Genomic DNA, 27,525 nt, shown 5'->3' with positions numbered 1-27,525 from the left:
CACTTTTGGAAAAGTTTCCAACAGTCTTAGGGCACGCACTTAAACTTCAGTACGGCTTACCATCCTCAGACGGATGGGCAGAGTGAGCGTACCATACAAACTCTGGAAGACATGCTTCGTGCATGTGTGATTGATTTAGGAGGTAGCTGGGATAAGCACCTACCTTTGGTCGAGTTCTCCTACAACAATAGCTATCATACCAGCATTCAGGCTGCGCCTTTTGAGGCATTATATGGTAGAAAGTGCAGAACGCCTATCTGTTGGGCAGAATTAGGAGACACTCAACTATCAGATCCTGATATAGTCTTTGAGACAACGGACAAGATTGTCCAGATTCGTGACCGCCTGAAAGCTGCTCGGGATAGGCAGAAGAGCTATACTGATAAAAGGCGAAAACCTCTCAAGTTTGAGGTTGGCGATAAAGTTTTGCTTAAAGTATCACCCTGGAAAGGGGTGATGCGATTTGGCAAGAAAGGTAAGTTAAGCCGAAGGTATATAGGACCCTTCGAGATCATCGAATGTGTAGGATCAGTGGCTTATAAGTTAAACTTACCAGAATAGCTCAGTGGTATTCACGACGTATTCCACGTCTGCAATCTGAAGAAATGTCTAGCTGATGGATCACTAGTCATACCACACACAGATGTGCACATAGATGAGAGCTTGAAATTTGTGGAAAAACCTGTGTCGATTGAGGACCGACAGGTAAAGAAGCTTTGAAGGAAGCATGTGCCTATTGTCAAGGTCAAATGGGATGCCCGCAGAGGTCCCGAATATACGTGGGAGTTAGAGTCCACAATGAAAGAGAAATACCCTCAATTGTTTTCATAAATCTCGAGGTCGAGATTTCTTTTAAGGGGGTGAGGATGTAACACCTCGAAAGTTCCTGTCCAATAAAATAAAGACACGTGTCATGTGAGACAAACGTGTCAGGAACCCGGATCAAATAAGGATGTATGGTAGGATTTAAAAAGGGCGTCATGTTATTAAAATACCTCTGAACGGCCCAAGGGCGACATGTTATTAAAATACCTCTGATCGACCCAAGTTATAAATCCCAAGATCCCCGAATCGTTCATCTGATATATAAACGGTTGTTCTAAATAAATAAAATTCCATTTTTATATGGAAAAATTAGATTTTTAAAGATATTGCTATGACATTCGGAAGTTGGATTTTAATTTAAAAAGAATTGGATTTGAACAAATTCATGTCTATTACATTTCCGACATTTCCAAAGCTTGGGATAAAAAGCCAAAGTGATATAAGGGCATGCAAAGCATGCAAGGTCTCATATAATGGTCCCTACACTGCAGTAAAAGCATGAGAATTCGACACTACACAATTGCATGGTCAACACTTGGAAATTTGCAAGATTTTTAGTTTCTGGCCATCGGTTACAGACCGTATGGCTTTAAGCTTACGGTCCGTAAGGTGCCTATCTGGGCGATTTCAGCAAGGGTCGGTTACGGACCGCAATCGTTCAAGCATACGGTTTGTAAGAGCCGCATACGGACCGCAAGAGCTTAGGCTTACGGTCCGTAAGCCTGTCGCTGGCAGCAGAAAATGGACAGCTTCCTGTTCAGCCTGTTGCACCACCTTAGCATTGTGGTTTTCGAAATCAGGGGCATGATAAGCAGTATATAGCATCTTAGGGACACCTGGGGTGATCTTGTAACCATCCTAGACTATCTTGGCTTGATCTTGAGCGCCCTAGTTCACTATATAAAGAGAAGGAGTTGTGACATTGGACTTGCTCATTTTCACTATCACTCAAGACACTTCTCTGGAGCTCTCTGGACATCAAGCCAACTTCCTAGTGATCTCTAGCAGTAATTAGGACTCTTGTAAGTGTCCTTAACCTCCCTTAATCCGTTTTAGCTTAGTTAATTAGTTAAAAGTCAAACCATCGTAATTAAGGTTTGACTTCGTGATTAATTAAAATTTGTTCAGTCAAATCACGAATTAGAAAATACCTTTGAGTAGGCAATTATGTGGGTAATAAACCCTTAAAAGGGTATTTCCAGATTTCCACTCTAACTATGTTAATTGTCGAGTCAAAGCTTACTTTAAAAAGTCAACAGAATGCTTAAATTCAAATTAATACATAATTAGCAATGTAGGATATATGCAACCTGTTTGATCATTAATATAACTTGGTAATTAATGTAAGAACGTGTCTAAACATGTTCAACTCGACAATTTTCAGTTTAGACCTGGTTTGGAACCGAAAGTCGCATAGTTTGACTTTCGCTTTGACTTTTAGTTCTGGCCCGTTTAAGCCAAGTTTAGGATTGCCTTAGAGCTTCTTTTGGACCTATTTACATGTTAGTATAACCCTCTGTGATTATACAACTTGGTTCATTAGATATCCGATTCACATGCATGTTTCCGTTAAATGCTTATATGTTGACCATTATGCGCAAATGACCTTAAAGTATGATTTTTAAAAATGTAAAAGAGTAGATATCTTAGTTACTGATTTATTAGCTTGCACCTAAAATTTGACATCAGTTTGAGGTCTAGATCAAGAGTTATGCTCATTAGCGTAATTAGAAGCTTTCTTAGTAATTAATTAGCATAATTAGCACATAGCCTATCTAAATCCGAATTTTGATATCAAACTTTATACCTACTGACATATAATAATATTTTGGGATTTTTAGAGATTTTTATTTATTTTTAGGCTGAGCATAACTTAGAGTTTTAAGCTTGGTTCGGCTATTGTCGGTTTTGCCCTTTTTGGCTATAAAATGAGTTTTATAAATCCTTTTGACCTCAAACCTTTTTCTACTGATTCAATATGATAAATATATTATTTTGAGCATTCTGGAATTATAAAAATATCAGCTTTTCTTTCAAAACTCGGAAATGGCTCCAAATCGCCTTTTTAGGCATTTTTACGACAAAGTATGTATCAAAACTAGTTTATATGTATAAAGGTCAATACCTACTGATATATTCAGTAAACTTTTTTATTATAACAGTAAACTAATGTTTTAAACTCAGGATTCCAGTTTTGACCTTTTAGGCTTATGTGAAATTACCAAAATGCCCTTTCGGTGCATAGGATGGTTATAATTAATAAATTTCACATATATATGATACCCTACTATTATAACATAATAAATTAAGTATAATTACTGATTTATTCAGATATGTAACTCAGGTTACTAGTTTAACTCTTTTATACCCTTTAAAATGACTAAAATACCCTTTCGAGGCATAGTTTGGGTTTAAAACCATTTGGGGCATAATGGAAGGTATCTTGCTGATATCACAACATGTTCAAGGCATATTAACTTAGTAAACTTGTATATGATTCATATGGTTACCCGTTACGCACTTTCGCGTTCGGATCGGCTTATGTAACTAGTTTACACATTCTAGCCGAAACGGGTCAAACCACATCTTTATTATCTCAAAATCCAAAATGTGATTATGTTACCCATATTAAATAAGCATGCAAGCTCGTCGGGTCAAAAACAACATTCTAAACCGGTTTTCGCCTTTCATGCGATTGAACCGTATTCATCCTTGAAAACTAACCGGTCTAAGCTTAGGCTAAATTAAAGACCCGTTAGGATTCTAATAGGTTATTATAAACCTTCGTTCCAGAATAGGAGATCCAGTAAAAGAAACTTGCACTTGCTTGTTGTGGTTTGTACTTGCTCAGGTAAATACTTTTAACTTATTTTCCCTTATACGGCCTTGGGGTACGGTATATAAAATACCGCTTGGTCTGGCATTTGACCTTAATCGATTAGTGGTTAAGTATTATCAAGATGACCCGTTTAAAAATTTGTTTTGTTTGTTTTATGCCTTTGGGAGTTTAATGACCATGTCCCGGATATCCTTGGCATCATTCATGAAATGGCCACGACCTTGACACGCGGGTGTAGGCGTACACCCGACAGTGTGTCCATAATTATTAAGGTATACCAGCTGGATTCCCGCCGCGGGTTTATACTATGTGGTGTGTCTATTAATCTTAAACCCGGCACGAACCGGGCGACTAAACGCATAACAAACATGTAATTCTTTTACAAGTTTAAATTTGATTAATTATCCCAAGTTATAAAAAGTTTTGTGCCATGTGCATTCAAATCAATTTTTAAAATGTTTTCAAAATGAGTCAGTTAAATTGTATTTACCAGTGTAAACTGACGTATTTTTCACCAAAAAGATTAAGTGCAGGTTCTACACGAAATAGGCTGGCCTCTTCTTAGCATAGTTTAGAGTCTCGCAAGCTTGGATGCAATGAATCTGTTGATCAATTCTCCTTTTTATTTTGATCCGCCTGTGGATCTGTTTCGACTACTTGTGATACTTGGATATTACAATTTGTTGGTTGAAATAAATCTATCTTTTTGCTTCTGCTGTGCATTTATAATTCGTGTTGTTTAACTATGATAATATCAACTACGTCACGATACTTGTTGGTTGAAATAAATCTATCTTTTTGCTTCCGCTGTGCATTTATAATTTGTGTTGTTTAACTATGATAATATCAACTACGTCACGATACTCCCCCACCGGGCCCACCGGTGACACGTGGAAATTAGGGGTGTGACATGTCAAGCGTTGTTTAGGCTGTAAAACTTGCGATACGAAACCACTCGTGATCCGAATGCGAATAGTGTATTATGTGAACTTGTATCGTAAATGTACTACGACTTGGATGCTTGTATGACATACGTGATGTTATGTGATTGGTTGTTTACTACTTGAGCAATACGTGTGTCAAGATACGAAAATTGTAAATTCATGAAGTGACTGTCTTTGATAACCACGATAGAGTTTGATTGATCAACTGTTAAACAAGCATTTAGTCTAACCGAGCAAACCGAAGGTAAGTTCATCTCTTGAGCATGCGTCCCGGTGGTTGGGACAGTCAGTGGGTATCCCGGGGAAGGATAAGTCTTTTGGGTAAAAACGGGAATGTTGGATAATATACTCTTCCTATCACCTTTAAAGTCCCTCCGTGTTGTTTGGCTACCGGGGAGGTAACATGGTATTAGTTAGTAGCGCTGCTTAGGTTTGGCAACCTCACTCCGTACCTGGGAGGACGGGTGTTGAACTAATGACCTAGTCATGACCAATGCTTTGATAGGAGCATTGGAGAAAGGGCAAAATAATCAGAAGCCGTCTTGTATTCGGGGTATTATCAACATTACTTTCGGGTTGTAAATTCAATGGATTAACTAAACACTTGGTAATCAACGTTTTCATAAAACTATGAACTCACCAGCGTTGTCTGATACACTTGTTGCATGCTCGCAGGTTGTTAGATTATGTGGATTTAGAACTTGCTGTCTGAAGTAGCTGGAGAATTCATGGGTCGTGTTGATTGGATACGAATGATGAGTTTATTGATTACATACATTTAATTTGAAACAGTTAACTATGTTTTCTTTCATTTGCTTCCGCTGAACATGTTGGTTTTCATTTAAACTTATTGACGGTATTTTCAGAATAATTGATGATTTTATTCAACACTTGTGATTGGTTCAATATGATTAGTGGCTCGTTATTGGTTTGTCACACGCCTGACAGGGACACTCCCTAGGTGGTATTTTGGGGGTGTGACATATGTGCCTCCAAAGATAATGAAGAAGATCCCGCTATTGAAGATGAAACAGGATTTCTTGGGAAAAAGAAGTTGTGGTGATATAATTCCGACACAAGTGAGGTGTGATTATCTATACGCCAAATTTTTGAATGTTGGATTCAATATGGATCGTAAACATGTATCTGGGTGACATCCAGACGCTATTCAGCAACGAAATCTTTTACGAAGACAAAGATATATCTTTCAGGCGATGAAGTTTCGAAAGGTTGTTCGAATATGCTTTTAATATGGAATCAACTCAAGAAGTACATGGACCGAAGCTCAACAAGGTTATTGGAAGAATGAAAGAAAAGAAGACCAAAGACCACAAGTTGCAGCCAAGGGGGAGTTTGTTGATACATTTTGTGCATGTAGCTTGTAACTTTAACGTTTTATAATAATACGGTCTAAGTCTTTGTTTATGCTTGTTATGATGTAAGTTGACCAAGTCAAGACATCCTCTTGTCTTGACTTGGAAAACAAATTGTTATTGTGTTAAACATTGATTGTAAACGAAGGTGAACAAATGTGAACATCCAAAGGTCCATTTGTGACCTTTGTATAGACGAATGTGGACATTCGCCTGTATTAAACAACGAAGGTGGACCTTCATGTGTGTGTATCTGGCAACCTTCGTCAGATATGTTGTTGCAAATGTGGACCTTCGTGTGATCTTCTCCACCTTCACATAACATCATATCACCTTCGTTGGATCTGCTATATGTGTTTGTATAAATACAGCAGTTGTCCATTTTGAATGTCAGAGAGCACATTTCAGAGACTTGGAGCGTATTTTGTGTATTCATATACTGTTACTCTGCTGAAATCAATACAAGGAACCGGAATCTTTAAAGTGATATTCTATTGTTATTGATCGTGTTCTTTCTTCGGTTTGTGTATAAACTTGGATTCCGCACTTGTTTATGCACTAAACAGCAAGCTATAGGTATTATAAGATCTTTAAAAGGACCTACAAGGACAATTTCTTATATATATAATTAGATATTGATAAAGAAAAGAGGAAAAGAAAGATAAAAAACAAATGGATTTCACAGACTAAAACCCAATTATCTTTAATAGAAGGGAGTCAATATTCTGACACCCCTCTCCTCTGTCTCTCTCTATACATACATAGATATATAGAGAGAGATAGAGTGAACAAGGATGTGAAAATAAGATTTAAGGATGTAAGAATAGTGGAAGCTAGAAATGGAGCGCATTCATCAGCCTATGGCTAAATTGCTATTTATCTCCTAGCCTATTAGTATTAATGAAGATCATTTAAAATAGATGACATTTTTCATTTCTTTTCTTTTTTAAGTATAAGGAGCGCTTGTTATTAGGGTTTCCTGAATAAGGAAAAGGATCTAAACTCAGAATGTATGTATCTATTTTCTGAAGATATTTAATATGGTATGGTTTAAAAGAAATGAAGATATTCGCGAAACAGAGGCTAGGTTGAACCGTCAACATTTTTTCTATCTAGCTTTATAAATATTTTTCCATTTTTTAGAAGTAGAAGATGTGTTTGATTCTAGGGTTTCTAAAGAAGAAATGGGTTGAATAGACATACATGATGTCTCCTTACCAACCCCTTTAAAAACTTCATGTGTACATCATAAAGACGTAACATGACTCAAAACCAGCGTTACATATTTCGCAAGAAAACCTTGGTTATGGCAACGAAATCTTAAATATATATTTTATGTGTTTTTTATGGCAACGAAAACACATCATGAACATATTACAATCATGTTAATGTAGCTTGAATTCTTGGAAAAAGCGGAAAATTTCAAATTTGACTATGCAATATTTACATGCTATCACTCTAAGGATGAAAACACGGATCTTGAGCATATCTAAATTGAAATCTTATAATCTATAAAGAAAAAGAGAAATGGCAACATACCTATTTCATGGTAGTTGCTAGAGTAATGCGCTCGTATCTCCACCTAACACATGTATGTAATCGCCCAACAAATAACATATTGCTATGTAAATTAATAAAATTTAACCTAATCGTGTCAAATCCCATACATGTCTTAACTAATCCTTTATATACATAGATGTGTGTTTGAAACGAATTCGAATTTTGTGAAATACATGTTACTAAATCTTAATTTGCACACAGAATTATATCTGGTTGGGTCTGTTATAACACCCTCTTTTTGCACATAATCCGTTGGCTTTTTAGCAGACTGAGTCCTAATGTTGGAAGTTGGATTTTGTCGCGTTTACTAGAACCTAGTATTCAATCAAGTGTTACTACTTGATGGTAATCCTTTGAGAACGCATGGTGTATTTTTTATATCTCTGCCTAATCCATAAAAATTGTAACCTTTTACTGTTTTTGCAGCATACGAATGACAATTCTTGACCGAGAAAGATAAAGTGGAGAAATATGTTATGCTCGTTAGGATGTTAAACATTGAAGTTTCAGTTAAAAATAGTTATAAACACTTTTAGTTTGAACGTTTGGATTTGAATGTCTTAATTTAGGTTATTTGCTCTTTTAATTTGGATGTTTATTATGAGGATACGTGAATGTTTTTTACTCTGATTACATTTTTAAGTTCTTTAAAGAAATATAAATAGCAATGAAATAGCAATAGCAAGGTATAAAGCATATATAAAAATAGGTATAAATGGTGAAAAACGGTAGCAAAATGGTGACATAACGGTATCTAAATGGTGACAAAAGCAAGAGTGATAAAAAGAGGTAGCAAAATAGTGACAAAAAGATAAAGCGGTAGCAAAATGTTGACAAAAATGGTGGCAAAAGGAGATAGCAAAATGGTGACAAACTAGTAGCAAATAGGTCAGAATAGACCAATTGCTACATGTGCTTTTCCTACGAAATTTTGGTAGTAAAACGGTAGCAAAAGCGCAATTACCTGTGTTTTACGACCGAGAAAATACGGTGGAAAAAGCCAATTCTCTAGTAGTGCTAGGAGACATGATAACCACAAAAAAAGAAACAATAAATGGACTAGATTAAGAAATGGCGAAACTTTGCATAACTAAATATAATTCCTCTGTTATAAATTACAAAATGAATTGGGTAATTAATAGACAGAGAGTAAAACCGAGGGGTTAAATCTGAAAATCTCACCTCAGCCACACTTATAAATTAAACTTTAAACCCTAATTAGTTATTCATTCTTTTCATCAGACGTATCTTATTGGTCTATAGCGCCGCTCCTGCAACCGTCTGTAATCCTACAGGGCATCGCCCCATTGCCAATGTTAGACGAAAACAGCGTTGGAATTCAATGGTAAGTATTCCTTAATTCTTGTTTGGTCTCATCTATCTTTGTTTATACTGTTTTTGAGTAATATTATAATTGTCTGCTGCAGGGAACTGAAGAAAGAAACCATTTTAGTTGTTGATAACATGTTGATCGTTCATAGGCGTTGTGACAAGGATCAACAGAAGCACCGATCTGGATGCATGATCTGGATGCATGATCAGGTTGCATGTGTATAGTTCATCATCTGCTGCCTGCCCCGCAGGTGTTTTCCGGACACGGGTGCTTCTCCTAATTTCTCTCTAGCCCATTGACAACAGTGTCTTCTGCCTGTGATGTTTGAGCGAATACTATACTCGTGTAATAGATGCCTTCTTATCATAAGTGTGAAATTAAATTGTAATTGTATCGATCTTTGTTTTAGCAACTTAAATTATAAATTAAGTTGACCCACATTTTTATTTATAAATATGTGTAGAGTGTTTAAAATGAAGTGATTAACATTTTCTAAGTGTTAAAACCATTTAGGAAAAAACAACAGGTGATTCTTGTTCTTGTTTTTTGCTCTATAACATACTCGATCATTACTACAGTTACGCCAATTTCAACTCAGGCTCAAGTCCAAAAGATTCAACTGCTTACAACAGATATGAATGGCCAAAAGTGCTATAATAAAAAATAAATAATAATTTTATAAGAAAGTGAGACAACCCAATAATAGCATTTTAAGGGCGAGCGGGATGGAGTCACCGTGCAGGAACACTGCCGTCGACCCCTCGTTCCCCGCGGTGATTGATTGAATTCAGTGACACGTTACCGCTTGAAGATATGACGTTACCGCTTGAAGATATGAGCGTTGCATGCTGTTTTTTGAACGTTGGAGGTGGGGTAACGCCTATGATACCGTTGTGTATTATAGAAAATTAATTTCTTATTTAATTTCACATTTACATTTCATTTTTCTCACAATCAAAACTACAAACTAAAAACCTCTCATACACCATAGGTAATAAAAAAACGTGAGATCGCCAAAAAAATATAATTGGCAATACAATTTCTAATTTATAATTTTATTTTCCTATATTTTTAATATTATGTATTATTTTTTTAAATTTTAATTTAATTTATTAACATTAATCACACTTATAAGTTACAATCCGAACTCATTTATTAACATTAACCACCAACATTAATACCCTATAAATGCTACTCCTTTTTTACATTTTTTACCACTTTTCTTTACATCTCTATTTTTTCTATCTTTATATGATATGGACGAATCTTGAAGTATTTATTTTTTTTTTATTTTATGTAACTTTTTTATGTAGTTTTTTTTCTATACTATACTCGTTCTTATCATAAGTGTGAAATTAAATTGTAATTGTATCGATCTTTTGTTTTAGCAACTTAAATTATAAATTAAGTTGACCCACATTTTTATGTATAAATATGTGTAGAGTGTTTAAGTGATTAACATTTTCTAACTGTTTAAACCATTTAGAAAAAACAACAGGTGATTCTTGTTCTTGTTTTTTGCTCTATGACATACTCGATCATTTTTTAATTTTGATTTAATTTATTAACATTAATCAGACAATTATACGTTACAATCCGAACTCAACTTTAGTCCTTTAAACTCAAACTTTCACATATTTAGAGTTTAGGACACGTGTCTTTACATAATTGGACACGTTGTTTTACGTGGTGTTACATCCTCACCCTCTTAAAAGAAATCTCGACCCCAAGATTTACTAAAACAAGTGAGCGTACTTCTGTCGCATAGTGGACTCAACTTCCCACGTATATTCAGGGCCTCTACGGGCATCCCATTTAACTTTCACTATAGGCACGTTCTTCCTTCGGAGCTTTTTAATATGTCGATACTTGATCGATATAGGTCTTTCAACAAACCTCAGGCTTTCATCAATCTGTACATCTTTATGAGACATTGCTAGTGATTCATCAGCTAGACATTTCTTTAAGTTACAGATGTGGAACACATTATGAATTCAACTAAGCTCCTCAGGCAAGTTTAGCTTATAAGTTAAACTGCCGACACATTCGATGATCTCGAATGGTCCAATATACCTCGGGCTTAACTTACCTTTCTTACCAAAATGCATCACACCCTTCCAGGGTGATACTTTTAGTAAGACTTTATCGCCTACCTCAAACTGTTGAGGTTTTCGCCTTTTGTCAGCATAACTTTTCTGCCTATCTCTAGCAGCTTTTAGGTGATCACAAATTTGGACAATCTTGTCCGTTGTTTCAAGGACTATATCAGGTCCTGTTAACTGAGCTTCTCCTACTTTCGCCCAACAAACAGGCGTTCTGTATTTCCTTCCATACAATGCTTCAAACGGCGCAGCCTGAATGCTAGTATGATAACTATTATTATAGGATAACTCAATCAAAGGTAGGTGGTCATCCCAGCTACCACCTAGATCAATAACACATGCACGAAGCATGTCTTCCAAGCTTTGAATTGTACGCTCACTCTGTCCATCTGTTTGAGGATGGTAAGCAGTACTAAAATTCAAACGAGTGCCTAATGATTGTTGGAAACTTTTCCAAAAGTGAGAGGTGTATCTAGTATCTCTATCGGATATAATAGACACCGGCACTCCGTGGAGAGATACAATCTTATCCACGTACAATTGAGCTAGCTTGTCGGAGCTATGAGTCTTCTTGATGGGTAAGAAATGTGCTGACTTAGTCAGTCTATCAACTATGACCCATATGGTATCATTTCCATGCCTTGTTTTAGGTAACTTGGTTGTAAAATCCATGAATTATACAAGAACTCATTGATATAGTCAGTTTATAATCTGACCGAAATTCCTAAAAATCCCTAAAAATAATATTTTAACAGTAGGTAATGAGTTTTTGGTCAAAATCCATGTTTAAACATGCCTTATGCAAGATAGCGTAATTTAATTAATAAAAAATTTCAATTTACGATATCTTGCATAACTTTAGTTTGAGACCAGAAACTGATGTCAAATTTTCGGGACATACTTATATATCAGTAGTAAACCTTTTTGTCCTCTCACATTTTCAAAAATCTCCTTTATATGTCAAAAGGGCAAAATGGGCATTTATAAGCATAATAACGAAACTTAGCATATAATTCGGAATACAAATGACCAGGTAACATAACCTCAGAGGGTTATACTACAACATAATGTGGTCCTAATGGAAGCTTAAAACATGGAAGAATTAAGCTCGATTGTGTTAGAACTGAAAGTCATGGCAAAAGTCAAGTTTTTGCGACTTTCGGTTGTGAACCGACCTTAGACTTAGAATTGTCGGGTTGAACCTATTTGAACATGTTCTAATAATAATTACAAAGTTATTAGAGTGTTAAAATATAATTTATAACCTCTGAATTATCAGTTTTAATTATTATTTATAACTCTGTCCAGATTGACTTTTTAACTAATTAGTTTGACCCGACAATTAACTAAGCAAACCAAATAATTAGGAGGTGCCCTTTTAAGGGTTAATCACCTACCTAATTATGGTCACATAACCACATTCATCTCGAATAGTGGCTGGACCATTTGAGTTTAAAACGAAGGTCAAAGCTAATTTACGATAACTTTGACTTTTCGGTTTTTAAACTATAAAACTGAACTAAAGAGAGGGCTAAGACACTTACAAAGGGTCCTAGCTATCTTTTCTATGAGAGTAAGCTCCCTTTATTGCCAGGAACCACCAGATGATAGAGTAGGATTGATTTCAAGTGAAGTGTGCAAATGAAATGGCAACATAAGGACCTATTTATACTCGAATGGCACGATCAGAGATCAATACAGGTGTTATGGGGGTGTTTAGGATCACCCCAAGTGTCCTAGTGGTATAATAAAACCGACAACATGCTCCTGGTTTCGATTTGGATGGGTTTAAGGCGGTGGAACAGCAGAAATCTACAGCTGGCAACATTTTGCTGAACTGGGTATCTCTCGCGGGACACGTAGGACTCAAGGGGAGTCTTCGTGGGCCGCGAAAACCTTGATCTCAGGTAAAAATTATTTCAGGTTTGGCAGAATCAGTCCCTGGTCCTTTGTAACTTTATTTAACTTTATTTTAAGCACAAAAGACCCTTGTAGTTAGTTTGTAGAGGAACATGGGAGTATAACCAAACTCTGTTAGGCCAGGTTTCGTTAAACAATCACCGATATCATAAGTTTCTAAACATTGACGCTTTTAACCCAAGTTCTTGAAAACTTGCATAACGACCTCGAAACCACGTGAAACTAATATCACTTATTCTTGGGAGTATATTTGGATGTTACGAAGCCTTGGGTTCGTTAAAAGGTCACTCAGAGGTAAGAATTAACATGTTGACACGTTTAACCCCTGTAGTTTATAGTCTTTCGATTATTTTCATAAACGGCTTCTTATGTTCAAATTATTATGTTTTTAAGAATATATTCTTCGTGTATGGTTATTCAGAGGCACAAGTTTGGCATGTTGACACATTTAGTCCCTTTGGTTTCATATTTTCATCCTTTGTCAACTTTAGTCCTTTAAACTCAGACTTTCACATATTTAGAGTTTAGGACACGTGTCTTTACATAATTGGACACATTTTTTACGTGGTGTTACATCCTCACCCCCTTAAAAGAAATCTCGACCCCGAGATTTACTGAAACAAGTGAGGGTACTTCTGTCGCATAGTGGACTCAACTTCCAACGTATATTCAGGGCCTCTACGGGCATCCCATTTAACTTTCACTATAGGCACGAGCTTCCTTTGGAGCTTTTTAACCTATCGATACTTGATCGATATAGGTCTTTCAACAAACCTCAGTCTTTCATCAATCTGTACGTCTTTATGAGACATTGCTAGCGATTCATTAGCTAGACATTTCTTTAAGTTATAGATGTGGAACATATTGTGAATTCCACTAAGCTCCTCAGGCAAGTTTAGCTTATAAGCTACACTGCCGACACATTCGATGATCTCGAATGGTCCAATATACCTCGGGCTTAACTTACCTTTCTTACCAAAACGCATCACACCCTTCCAGGGTGATACTTTTAGTAAGACTTTACCGCCTACCTCAAACTGTAGAGGTTTTCGCCTTTTGTCAACATAACTTTTCTGTCTATCTCTGGCAGCTTTTAGGCGATCAAGAATTTGGACAATCTTGTCCGTTGTTTCAAGGACTATATCAGGTCCTGTTAACTGAGCTTCTCCTACTTCCGCCCAACAAATAGGCATTCTACATTTCCTTCCATACAATGTTTCAAATGGCGCAGCCTGAATGCTAGTATGATAACTATTATTATAGGATAACTCAATCAAAGGTAGGTGGTTATCCCAGCTACCACCTAGATCAATAACACATGCACGAAGCATGTCTTCCAAGGTTTGAATTCTACGCTCACTCTGTCCATCTGTTTGAGGATGGTAAGCAGTACTAAAATTTAAACGAGTGCCTAATGATTGTTGGAAACTTTTCCAAAAGTGAGAGGTGTATCTAGTATCTCTATCGGATATAATAGACACCGACACTCCATGGAGAGATACAATCTTATCCACGTACAACTGAGCTAGCTTGTCGGAGCTATGAGTCTCCTTGATGGGTAAGAAATGTGCTGACTTAGTCAGTCTATCAACTATGACCCATATGGTATCATTTCCATGCCTTGTTTTAGGTAACTTGGGTATAAACTCCATAGTTACCATCTCCCACTTCCATGTGGGAAGTTCTAGCTGTTGCAGCAGACCTGACGACTTTTGATGTTCAGCTTTAATTTGAGCACAAGTCAGACATTTGGCTACATGTGTGGCAATAGATTACTTCAAACCTATCCACCAATAATTAGCTTTCAAATCTTGATACATTTTGTCACCTCCTGGGTGAACTGAGTATTTAGAATTGTGAGCTTCCTAGAGAATTATATCTCGAAGCCCTCCATGAATAGGAACCCAGATTCTTCCATTCATTCTAAGGATTCCATCCTTGCCAGGTGCTAACTGTTCCGCAGTTACACCTAACTTTTCACTTGGAATGTTAGCTTCCAAAACAACTTCCTTTTGAGCAACTAACAGCCTTTCATTCAGGCTATTCTTAAGTTCGATGCTTTTGGCATTAATCCTTATAGGTTTAACTCCTTCCTTTCGGCTTAGAGCATCAGCGACTACATTCGCTTTGCCAGGATGGTAGCGAATTTCGCAATCGTAATCATTTAGAGTCTCCATCCAACTGCCTTTTGATTAAATAAGTGTTGGAGACTTTTGTGATCCGAGTATATCACACATTTAGTTCCATATAGATAATGTCTCCATAACTTTAGTGTAAATACAATGGCACCCAACTCCAAATCATGGGTGGTGTAATTCTTTTCGTGCACCTTTAGTTGTCGTGATGCATAGGCAATCACCTTGCCTCTTTGCATAAGTACACAACCCATACCGGTGTATGAAGCATCACAGTACACGAAAAAATCTTCAATTCCTTCGGGCAATGTCAACACCGGAGCATTGCTCAATTTCTGTTTAAGAATCTCAACAGACTCTTGTTGTTTAGGACCCCAGTCAAACTTCACATTCTTGCGGGTCAGAGTAGTCAATGGTGCAGCTATCCTCGAGAAGTTCTCAATGAATCTTCTATAATAACCAGCTAATCCTAGAAAGCTGCGAATCTCCGTAGGTGCCTTAGGTGCCTCCTAGTTCATGATGGCTTCTATTTTAGCGGGATCTAGTTGGATACCACGCTCACTCACAACATGTCCAAGGAATTGGACTTCGCGAAGCCAGAACTCACACTTAGAGAATTTAGCATACAACTTCTCCTATCATAGCAATCCTAAGATACATCGAAGGTGTTTCTCGTGATCAACTTGACTACGAGAATAGATAAGTATGTCGTCTATAAAGACAATGACAAACTTGTCTAAGTATAGCTTGCAGACTCGATTCATGAGGTCCATGAACGCTGCAGGTGCATTAGTGAGCCCGAAAGGCATCACTAAGAACTTGTAGTGGCCATACCTTGTTCTGAACGTTGTCTTAGGTACATCTTCTGTTCTAACCTTGATTTGATCATATCCAGATCTTAAATCGATCTTTGAGAAGAAGCTTGCCCCTTGGAGTTGGTCGAACAAGTCGTCGATCCTTGGCAATGGATAACGATTCTTGATCATCACTTTGTTTAGCTCTCGGTAATCAATGCATAGGCGCATTGAACCATCCTTTTTCTTCACAAACAATATAGGAGCTCCCCAAGGTGAAGAGTTGGGTTGTATGAAAACCTTTTCCAGTAAGTCATCCAATTGAGTCCTGAGTTCTTTCATTTCAGTAGGCGCTAGACGGTAAGGAGCTCGTGCAATTGGTGCAGATCCTGGCAGAATGTCTATCCTGAATTCAACTTGTCTCTCAGGAGGTAATCCAGGTAATTCATCAGGAAAGACATCAGGATATTTGGAAATAATTGGGATATCTTCGATCTTGGGTTTTGGTTCATCCATTGTCACTTGTGCCATGTAGATGACATATCCACTCTTTAGACACTTCGATGCCTTGAGTATAGACACATTATTGGGCAAACCATAATGTGTATCTCCTTGAATAGTGACAGAATCATCAGAAGGAGTTTTGATGTTAACTAGCTTCTTATCGCATGCAATTTGGGCTTGGTTATGCGATAACCAATCCATGCCTAAAACTACATCAAACCCAGCCAATTTCATTGGCAAGAGGGTTAGCGGGATAGAATGATTCTTAATGGATATAACGCATCCATCAAGAAGAGTTGAAGCAGTTTCTAGTTTCTAGTTGAAGCAGTTTCTAGTTGAAGCAGTTTCTAGTTATGCGATAACCAATCCCTACCTCATATTTTATGTCTAGAGTTTCTACAAAAGACTTATCAGCACCTGAATCAAATAAAACTCTAGCATAAATATCATTAATGAGGAAGGTACCTGTTATAACATTGTCATCATTCACCGCCTCCCTTGCATTCATCTGAAAAACCCTAGGATTGGTTTTCTTTGCCTCATCAGGCTTCTTAGCATTTTTAGGGCAGTTAGTCTTGATATGCCCTTTTTCATTGCAACCATAACATGTTTCATCCTTCATGTTTCAGCACTCAACAGTCTTGTGCCCTTTCTTCTTGCAAATTCCACAAGGTTTAGCTTGTGGATCCTGGTTGCACTTTCCAAAGTGCCTCTTATTACATGTTTTACATCTGGGCTTGTCATCTGACTGCCCCTTCTTGAAACCAGTTTCCTTTCTTCTTTTTGTTTGAGTGATGGGACTGGTCTTCCTCCCTCTTTCTTTTCCCTTCATCGGTTGTTTTCTTTGCCCTACTCCTTACAACATCGAGAGTAAGTGACAAAGATAGATCTACAACAGATCTATAAGTAGCAGGATTAGAAGCCTTGACATTTCCTTTAACCTCTGAGGCTAAACCACTTATAAAACGCGCAATGCGTTTGGGTTATGGGGTGACCAAATACAGTACAAGTCTCGACATTGAGTTAAAACTAGTCACATAAGACCTACAATCCAAATCCTTCGTCACCAGAGTGAGGAAGTAAGTCTCTATCCTTTCCAATTCATGCTGAGGACAGTAAATGTCCTTCATAAGATCAACAAATTGATTTCAGGAAAGGTTATACAAAGGAACCTTTCCCGTGGATTGTACCAAAGCTTTCCACCAAGTTAAGGCGTCACCTTTGAAGGATTGTGACACAAACTTAACAACGTCCTCCTTCGCACACCCACTGATATCGATAACAGTTTCCATTTCATCCAACCACTTCATATAATCGATGGCTCCCTTTTCTCCCATGAAGTCTCTTGGTTTACACGAGACGAAATATTTAGAAGTACATCCCTTGTTGTACTTTGGAGCCTGATTAACAACAACTTGTCTCTGTGGTTCACTCTTTTGATTGGACGAGTGACGAGACTCATCCTTTTTCAGTGTAAGTGAATGCGATATGGGCTTTGATTGAGTCTTAGACCGAACATGGCTCGGTTCTTTAAACATTTTATCCACAGCTTAAGCAACTGTTGTGTCAATCATTGCTTGTAATTCAGCACCAGTAACATTTATCCTAGCATCATTATTGTTTCCTTCTACCGGATGACTGTTAACTTCGTCTGAGCCAGCCATGATTTGATTACTAAAATCAAACAATAATGACTTATTTACATTATATAATAAATCTTCATATCTGATGATTAAATGGTTATGGCATTTAATAAACCATATAGACCATAAGTCAAATGATTTGCCTAGGCTACAAATGAACCAATATTGGCAATCAAGTAGGATATAATCCTTTAGATTTATCAGACAGGGGACATACGTCACGGCTGCCAATGTCTTAAAGACATTTTCATATCGCACAAAAGGCTCGCCTCGAAAGACATTTAAATGGCACAAAAGGCATTGTCACAAGGACATTTAAAACATAATCAACGATCTTTTGAATCAGTGACTTTTAAGGGTCGAACATAGTTCATCGCCTTTTTTACAAGAAGTTTATAAAACTATCATTGTCATGAATACACCTTCGCCCCAAAGGCATACATCTCAAATGGATGTTTTGATGTATACATCATATTTGATGTTTAATAGCCATGATTCATATTGATCATATTGGCCATGAGGGTGACTTGGAAGAATCCAAGTACTTTTGGAAGCTAGTGTGGTCTCTCAAGTCACACAGCCAGGAATGTTAACATGTCTTTAGCTATTAACAAGGAATCACTTTCTTAAAAAGGTTGTACCATCATAGCCATTAATATTGGCTAGGTTATACCTTTAAGAATATCTTTTGAAATTTCTTTGGCAGATCAATTAAAATTGAAATGATATTACATGATGATGTAATAAAATACACATTTAAAATCTCAAAAATAAATTCCATTAAAATACTAGACTATTACAAGAATGCCCTAAACGGGTCTTGAAATAACAAACTGTCCACGCAGGGACTACATAAAAGAAAATATGTCCACGCAGGGACTAAATACAGAAATGAAATGTCCTCGCAGGGACTTGATTGAAATTACAATACAAAATAAAATAAAACAAACTTCTACTTCTTTTTGCCCTTTACGAGGTTCACAAGGCCTTTTAGAAATTTTTATGCTTTTTATTTGTTTCGTCCGCTTTTTGTTCAACCTGGTCCAACCTCTGCAGAATTTTTTGAGTTTAAATTTGTTGAGGAGGGGGAGGTTGTTGTTGATAAGGTGGGTATTGATACCCATGCACAGGATACCGAGTTGGATATACTGGTGGAAATGGCGAAGGATAAAGTGCGTTAAATTGAGCTGCCTCAAGATATGGATCTTGGGGAGGGGCTTTGTGACACCTGGGTCACTGCGACCATCAAACAAATACCAAACCAATGGAATATTGTGTTTCATAATTGGGATTTGTAAAAATATGTGTATCATTTGCACATATCAATTCTTGTTCGATTTCGGGCTTTAAATCTCATTCTAGAAGGTTATACGCGATCTGATGCGTGAATATAACCAGTTTAATGCAACAAACACTCCGTATTAGTGACATAGGCTTAACATACCTTAAATAACCTTTACATAACTTAGAAATAAGTTTTGGATGGTTTGGTATGCCGAAATCAAGTTTGTTCGCTTACAGGGACTAAATTCAACAAACTGCGAAAGTATGCCGATTTGTACCGTAACGAACAATCCGGACCTTGATCATAAGTTAAACATACCGTGAATAACCTAAACATAGTTAGAAATAAGCTTTGATAGGTTTGGTATGCGAAAACATGCTTATATGATCTTTCAGGGACTAAAAGTGTCAAAAAACGGCGTAAGTTTGCATTTCCGCGCATATCTTACGTTCTGGCCACATCTAGACATCCAAAATTTTTGTACACACTAAAATATTTTTTATTTTAGTGATCGGAATGCAAAAATACCCCTCGTCGCTTAATTTGGTTCGTTTTCGCGTCCGTTTGAGTTTCGTCGTAATTTAACAAATAACGTGACCGTACGACCAAACAAACCGATATCCGAGATATTTTTGAGCATGTTTTGAGTTCCCAATACTTTAACTTCATTTTAGAGCCTTGAAATGAGGTTAACAGGGCTTAAACGTGTAAAAAAATGAGCCGAAATGCAAGTTTTACAAGTTCAGGGGCTAAAACTGCCAATCTGTCAAACTGTCTAGGCGGGGCGCGTAAGCCCAAGCTATCTTTTGTGGGGCGCGTGGGCATGCCAGACAGAAACATTGAATCTGGCCATTTAGTTCAATTTTGATGGTTTTGATCTCTAGTTTTTTTTGCTATGGGCTGGTTTGTGTGGAGAACAAGTCCCCCAATCAGTCTTTAACAATTGTATGGCCTAGATCATTCCCTACTTGCCAAGAAATGATCCTAACAGTTTGCGAAAAACTATATAAGGCCATGCCATTCATTCCATTTTCCTCACATTTGGTCTGAGATTTCTCTAAGTGGTTATGATTATTCACTACCTACCTGAGAATACTTAGAATCAAATCTATTTGGATCCTTTGTAAGTCCTCTTTCGTTCTTTTATCGCTTTCTAGCTTAAAAAGTCAAACTCTGTTTGACTTTCAGCTTTGACTACGAGATGGTCAACGAGAAGTTCGTTTGAACTTCGCAACGTGAGCGTAATCACGACGGTTATAGTCCCTTGTGACTATACCTACTGATTACCATGTTGACTAGGCACAGTGACGAGTCGTAGTTTCGGTCAAAATGCGCATTTAAGCGTATTTTGCAACGAAACTACTCTTGGTATCAAAAGACTTTGTTTTTATATCAAAAACCTGTTTTCTAACATAGTTAAGCATGTTTTAACATGCTTAGCTCGTCACTTTTAGTTTAGTGCGTGTTTAGAGTCGTAAGTCAAGCGGTCTAAACCACCGCTTAGACTTTCAAACTCGACCCATTTGGTCGATCATTAGGATCCGGCCAAGCATGATTAGTGACCATAGTTGCATAGGAAATAACCTTACGAGGTTGTACCTTATGGTCACCTAGTTTAAGTAGTTGTATGATAACTAGTTTATATGCCTTAGGTAAATTACCAAAATGCCCTTTTCATGCATAATTGGATTTTAAGCATATGTAACCTAAACATTTGTCACCTAACTAATTATGCAACATAATTAAACATGTTTAGGCATATACTACTTGTCATAGGACTAGTTAGACGTCTCGAACGCGTTTTACGCGAACGACGCGTTAAAGTAGCGTAAGCTACCTAAACGGGTCATAACGGGTCAAAAGCACTAAGGTTAGGTTTCAATTTAGGATGTAGGCTTTGTTAAACCATATCACATGAGTTCCAACACTCATTTCGTTTACAAGACCTCATTCTATCCGATCTCCCGATTTAGGTCCGGTTATTTACATAGTTACCTATATAGGGTGCCGTTTGATTCCGTGATCCCTCTAGCTTTGCTTGGTTGCTGTTCAAGACTTCTAAGCACCCTCAAGTGAGTACATAGCCCCCTCTTTTACTGTTTTCAAACTGTTTTGGGGTGGAACACATGTGCCTACTTGTTACTTTCATGTTTCTCATGTTTTTATACCATATACTTACTAAGTTCCATAGTACACTATTAGTACATGATTTCATTATGTTTTGCTATGTATGTGCTCTTAACATGCTAGCACATTGATTTTCGTATATTACATTTTGTCGCATATGCTCATCCAGCATATTGACACATTGTTTTACATTTTGAACCGTTGTAACCGTTTGATCATGTGAACCGTTTGTGACCACTTGACTATGTGAACCGTTTGTAACCATTGGATTATATGAACTGTTTGTAACCGTTTGATTATGTGAACCGTTTGTGACTACTTGACTATATGAATCGTTTGTGACTACTTGACTATGTGAACCGTTTGTAACCGTTGATTGACATGAACCGTTTGAAATCTATTTGAACCGTTGGGTTAGGGAAGTGATTAGGTAACGGGGCAGGTGTAATGTGTTAAAGGCATGGTGGATACGCCTCTAGTACTTCTTATATATAAGTGCTTTTAACACATTATACATTGTTGCGTTATCTAGATCACTTGGGCAATGGTTAACAAAACAAAGTTATATTACAAGGTTTTTCCAACGATTTATATATATATACTATTCGAGTTTTTATTCCAAAAACGATTTACAATCTGGATTTAATTAAACAAATGTTTTGGAGTTAAGAACCATGGCTACGAGATTTTATAATCTGTAATGAAATTGATTTGAGTTGGTTAATTATGTCGCAATACTATACTTTTCAAAACAAGGTTTTTAAATAAGTATTGCAACATGTAAAACGAGCCATGAATCTGAAACTCATACAAAACTTATGTACTCGCCGGCATTTTTATGCTGACGTACCTATTTTCACATGTGTTTCATGTACAATAGTTGATGATGTTTGATGATGATATTTGTGTACACTCACATAGGAGTGGATGAGGCCTTAGTGACTTATTAACAATGGAAGTTTATTTGTTCATGTTTTGTTTCAAATTCCAATGTAATGAAATACATTTAATTCAATAAAATGAAACTGTTTATTCCATGGTTGTGAAATAATGATTCTGTTACAACACTCCCTGATGTTTCCGCCACATTTTGTTGTTTTACGTGGTCGGGGTGTGACAGAAAAGTTGGTATCAGAGCCAATAGTTATAGGGAATTAGGTTATTAGTAATGCTTTGACCTAGACTATAACCTTCCTAGGACCCTAACGCGAGTTTACTTGCGTTTAGATATAAAACAATACTGTTGCCTATCCTTAGGCAGCAACCACAATAAGAACACAAAATTCGAATCTGCTTTGAAAACTAATCATCTGTTCTAGGATGATTTATTATAAGGTTTCGAACCTTCAAAGTTTTCAAATTCTCGTCAAAGTTTGGGTCTAAATGATGTGAAAACGTGCAAACTGGAAGGGTGGGCGCCTGTACCTTGAGTTTTCTCTCTAAGGCTAGAGTGTTCGTATAAATCCGCAGTATCGGACCTGTCACTCTTACCTGGGAACTCTTGGGGTGAGTGTCCACTTATAGGCGAGCATGTCTTCGCGATACATCATGAGGACCTATTTACTTTGATTCAGCCCTTGCGTGTCGTTTGTTTGCTTCGTGGTTCAAACAAATGACCATCACCCATGCTTTTGGTCGGTATTTGTAACATCCTATTCTTACCCAATGCCATTTCACTTGTTTCCTCTCTTGTTTCCCCTTTTAGAATGCCTGCACGATGCGAGAATCAAATACCTATTGAAGATCTGGCAGCTGTCAATACGCAGCAAATGACTGCTGCAATCCCGAACATCGTTGCTCAATGTAACCAAGCTCTCAACAACAACAATGCCCCTGCAACTTCAAGACGTTCAACTCAGCTAAGCCATCAAAGTTTTCTGGGTCTCAAGGAGCGACTGCACTTCTGCAATGGTTCGAGAGTCTAGAGAGCACCTTCAGACATGTTCAATGTCCAAACGAGCGAAAGGTAGATTTCGCATCTAGTGTCTTTGAGAAACGAGCTTTGACGTGGTGGAATGGTGTGATGAGAGATAGGGGTGCCGATGTGGCACTGACTCAAACGTGGGAAGAGCTTCGAGCCCTGATGATGAAGGAATTCTGTACTCGTCACGAGATCAGGGCCTTGGAAAGGGAATTCGATGATCTTAAGCAAGATAGCGGTGAGCATCGAGCCTACACGGACCGTTATGAGGAATTAAGTCTGTTATGCCCGAATATGGTCACGCCTTTGGATAAGGCAATAGAAAAGTACATTGATGGCCTCCCTGACTCAGTACAAGGCATTGTGACTGGTAGTAATCCCACTACAGTTAGACATGCCATTGAGCTATCCGCTACCTTGACTGAATCTCAGATCAGGAAAGGTAAACTTTTTCAAAAAAGTGATAAGAAACCGGTCGAGGAATCAAAACCGAAGGATGAGCAGGCTGAATCCTCCAAGAAGTCAAAGAAGCAAAAGGCTTCTCAGAACTTCGCCGTGGTTGCTCACAATGATCAAGCTGTCCCTAACCAACCAGCTCAACCCCCTGCTAGGAAGCCCTACAATGGAACTGCACCCTTGTGCAACCAATGTAGCCTCTATCATCATGCCAATGTAAAGTGCCGCAAATGTCAAACTTGTGGACTCATAGGCCATACAACAAGAGTTTTCCTAGCTGTAGTTGCACCAAATCAAGCTGGCAACAATCCTGCTCAAGGTCATTTTCCACCAGGTTCTTGCTTCAACTGTGGCGAGATGGGCCATTTCCGAAGAAATTACCCAAAGCTTGCTAATGCGAATCCAGTGCAGGGATGAGCACCTGACCAATTGGAAGACAACATTGTTTAGAAATAATCAAGCCTTATGTATTATTTCTTTTGTTGTCATGGTCCATGAAACAGTTGTAATTGTTGTTTATAAATAATTTTTTTACATCGCAATATATTGATATGGTTACATGTATAAACAACATATCCCCTACAACACCGATAATCAAGGAGTCGCATTCCTTAAAGAGCAGACTACCCCCAAATTTCTTCCGTTTTATGATCTCTTGCATTTTCCACGAAAATCCTAAGTACCCGTTTCCTCCAAGGAAAACGAAGTACAAGGCGCAAGTTACAACTCTGGACGAATACCCAATCCTTGATAGGATACCTAAGGGTATTTCCAGAAGTCCTTAATTGTTGTATACCTTAATTCGAATGTGGTGATTCCTTGTAATCAAAAATCGAATTTTTGGAAGATCATCCTATCTTTTCAGATAGATGCTTGAGGACGTTGAAGTCCATCGACTGGGTTCCTGCTGTACCTTGAATACCCATGATCAAATCGACGTCAAGTTAATAGCAATCAATAACAAGATAATAACAAATTAATATCCAAGAAAAACATTTATGTGATTATGTGTTTATGTGTTGAGCCAATCAATGTTGTCTCAAGCTTGTTCAAATTGAATCCCTTTCACATTTCAAAACAAACTGTGCGGACTGTGCAAGGAATTACGTAATTATGGATGCATACATAATTATGGAATTTAGTGCACAGAAACCACAGCAAGTTTTGTCATGTATCTAGAGTTAACCCTGTTCATTTCCGTTTCTGAGGAAGCAACCGTTGAAAATGACTCCGTCCGTTCATTTTCGTTTCTGAAGATTGTCCATTGAGGAAATGAATATCCGTTTGATTACCTTTTTCATTTCCATTTCTGATGAAACAACCTTTGAAAATGACTCTGTCCATTCATTTTCGTTTTTGAAGATTGTCCGTTGAGGAAATGAATATCCATTTGATTACCCTTTTTATTTCCATTTCTAATGAAACAACCGTTGAAAATGACTCCATCCGTTCAATTTCGTTTCTGAAGATTGTCCGTTGAGGAAATAAATATCCGTTTGATTACCCTTTTCATTTCCATTTCTGATGAAACAACCGTTGAAAATGGCTCCGTCCGTTCATTTTCGTTTCTGAAGATTGTCCGTTGAGGAAATGAATATCCGTTTGATTACCCTTTTCATTTCCATTTCTGATGAAACAACCGTTGAAAATGACTCCGCCTGTTCATTTTCATTTCTGAAGATTGTCCGTTGAGGAAATGAATATCCATTTGATTATCCTTTTCATGTCCGTTTCTGAGGAAGCAACCGTTGAAAATGACTCCGTCTGTTCATTTTCGTTTCTGAAGATTGTCCGTTGAGGAAATGAATATCCGTTTAAATTATCCTTTTCATTTCCGTTTCTAAGGAAGCACCCGTTGAAAATGACTCCGTCCGTTCATTTTCGTTTCTGAAGATTGTCTGTTGAGGAAATGAATCTCCGTTTGTTTATTCCTTCATATCCGCTTCTGAAGAATACTCGTTGAGGAAAATGACTCCGTCCGTACATTTTCATTTCTGAAGAATGTCCGTTAAGGAAATGACAGGATTATGCCTTGCATATCTCTGGTGGTTATTTGACACAAAGTCACAGACAGACTCCTACGAATAAATTTCCGGACGAAATTTCCTAAAGTAGGGGAGACTGTGACACCTGGGTTACTGCGACCATCAAACAAATACCAACCCAATGAAATATTGTGTTTCGTACTTGGGTTTTGTAAAAATATGTGTATCATTTGCACATATCAATTCTTGTTCGATTTCGGGCTTTAAATCGCTTTCTAGAAGGTTATACGCGATATGATGCGTAACTATAACCAGTTTAATGCAACAAACACTCTGGATTAGTGACATAGGCTTAACATACCTTAGAAATAAGTTTTGGATGGTTTGGTATGCCGAAATCAAGTTTGTTCACTTACAGGGACTACATTCGACAAACCGCGAAAGTATGTCAATTTGTACCGTAGCGAACAATCCGGAACTTATCATAAGTTAAACATACCGTAAATAACCTAAACATAGCTTAGAAATAAGCTTTGATAGGTTCGGTATGCTAAAACATGCTTATATGATCTTTCAGGGACTAAAAGTGTCAAAAACGGCGTAAGTTTGCATTTCCGCGCATATCTTACGTTCTGGTCACATTTGGACATCCAAAATTTTTGTACACACTAAAATATTTTTTATTTTAGTGATCGGCATGCAAAAATACCCCTCGTCGCTTAATTTGGTTCGTTTTCGCGTCCGTTTGAGTTTCGTCGTAATTTAACAAATAACGTGACCGTACGACCAAACGAACCGACATTCGAGATATTTTGTAGCATGTTTTGAGTTCCCAATACTTTAACTTCATTTTAGAGCCTTGAAATGAGGTTAACGAGGCTTAAACGTGTAAAAAATGAGCCGAAATGCAAGTTTTACAAGTTCAGGGGCTAAAACTGCCAATCTGTCAAACTGTCTAGGCGGGGCGCTTAAGCCCAAGCATATCTTACGCGGGGCATGTGGGCATGCCAGACAGAAACATTGAATCTGGTCATTTAGCTCGATTTTGATGGTTTTGATCTCTAGTTTTTCATGCTATGGGCTGGTTTGTGTGGAGAAGAAGTCCCCCAATCAGTCTTTAACAATTGTATGGCCTAGATCATTCCCTCCTTGCCAAGAAATTATCCTAGTGGTTTGTGAAAAACTATATAAGGCCATGCCATTCATTCCATTTTCCTCACATTTGGTCTGAGATTTCTCTAAGTGGTTGTGATTATTCACTACCTACCTGAGAATACTTAGAACCAAATCTATTTGGACCCTTTATAAGTCCTCTATCGTTCTTTTATCGCTTTCTAGCTTAAAAGTCAAACTTTGTTTGACTTTCGGTATTCACCACGAGATGGTCAACGAGAAGTTCGTTTGAACTTCGCAACGTGAGCGTAATCACGATGGTTATAGTCCCTTGTGACTATACCCACTGATTACCACGTTAACTAGGCATAGTGACGAGTCGTAGTTTCGGTCAAAATGAGCATTTAAGCGTATTTTGCAACCAAACTAGTTTTGATATCAAAAACCTGTTTTCTAACTTAGTTAAGCATGTTTTAACATGCTTAGCTCGTTACTTTTAGTTTAGTGCTTGTTTAGAGTCGTAAGTCAAGCGATCTAAACCACCGCTTAGACTTTCGAACCCGACCCATTTGGTTGATCATTAGGATCCGGCCAAGCATGATTAGTGACCATAGTTGCATAGGCTATAACCTTCCGAGATTATACCTTATGGTCACCTAGTTTAAC

At 37.5% G+C, this 27,525-nt stretch overlaps 1 long non-coding RNA gene across 1 annotated transcript; it reads left to right on the top strand.

The window, feature by feature from the left end:
• The first annotated feature begins 8,781 nt into the window (after nucleotides 1-8,781).
• LOC110937498 lies at nucleotides 8,782-9,348 on the top strand. The gene is made up of 2 exons (XR_002590838.2): nucleotides 8,782-8,886; nucleotides 8,969-9,348. It is a non-coding gene; the product is annotated as an uncharacterized LOC110937498 (long non-coding RNA).
• The last annotated feature ends 18,177 nt before the right edge of the window (nucleotides 9,349-27,525 follow it).

Source organism: Helianthus annuus, chromosome 1, assembly GCF_002127325.2.
Source record: "Helianthus annuus cultivar XRQ/B chromosome 1, HanXRQr2.0-SUNRISE, whole genome shotgun sequence".
Lineage (NCBI taxonomy): Eukaryota > Viridiplantae > Streptophyta > Magnoliopsida > Asterales > Asteraceae > Helianthus > Helianthus annuus.
The sequence above is the reverse complement of the archived record's forward strand: the minus strand, read 5'-3'. Positions and strand labels throughout refer to the sequence as shown.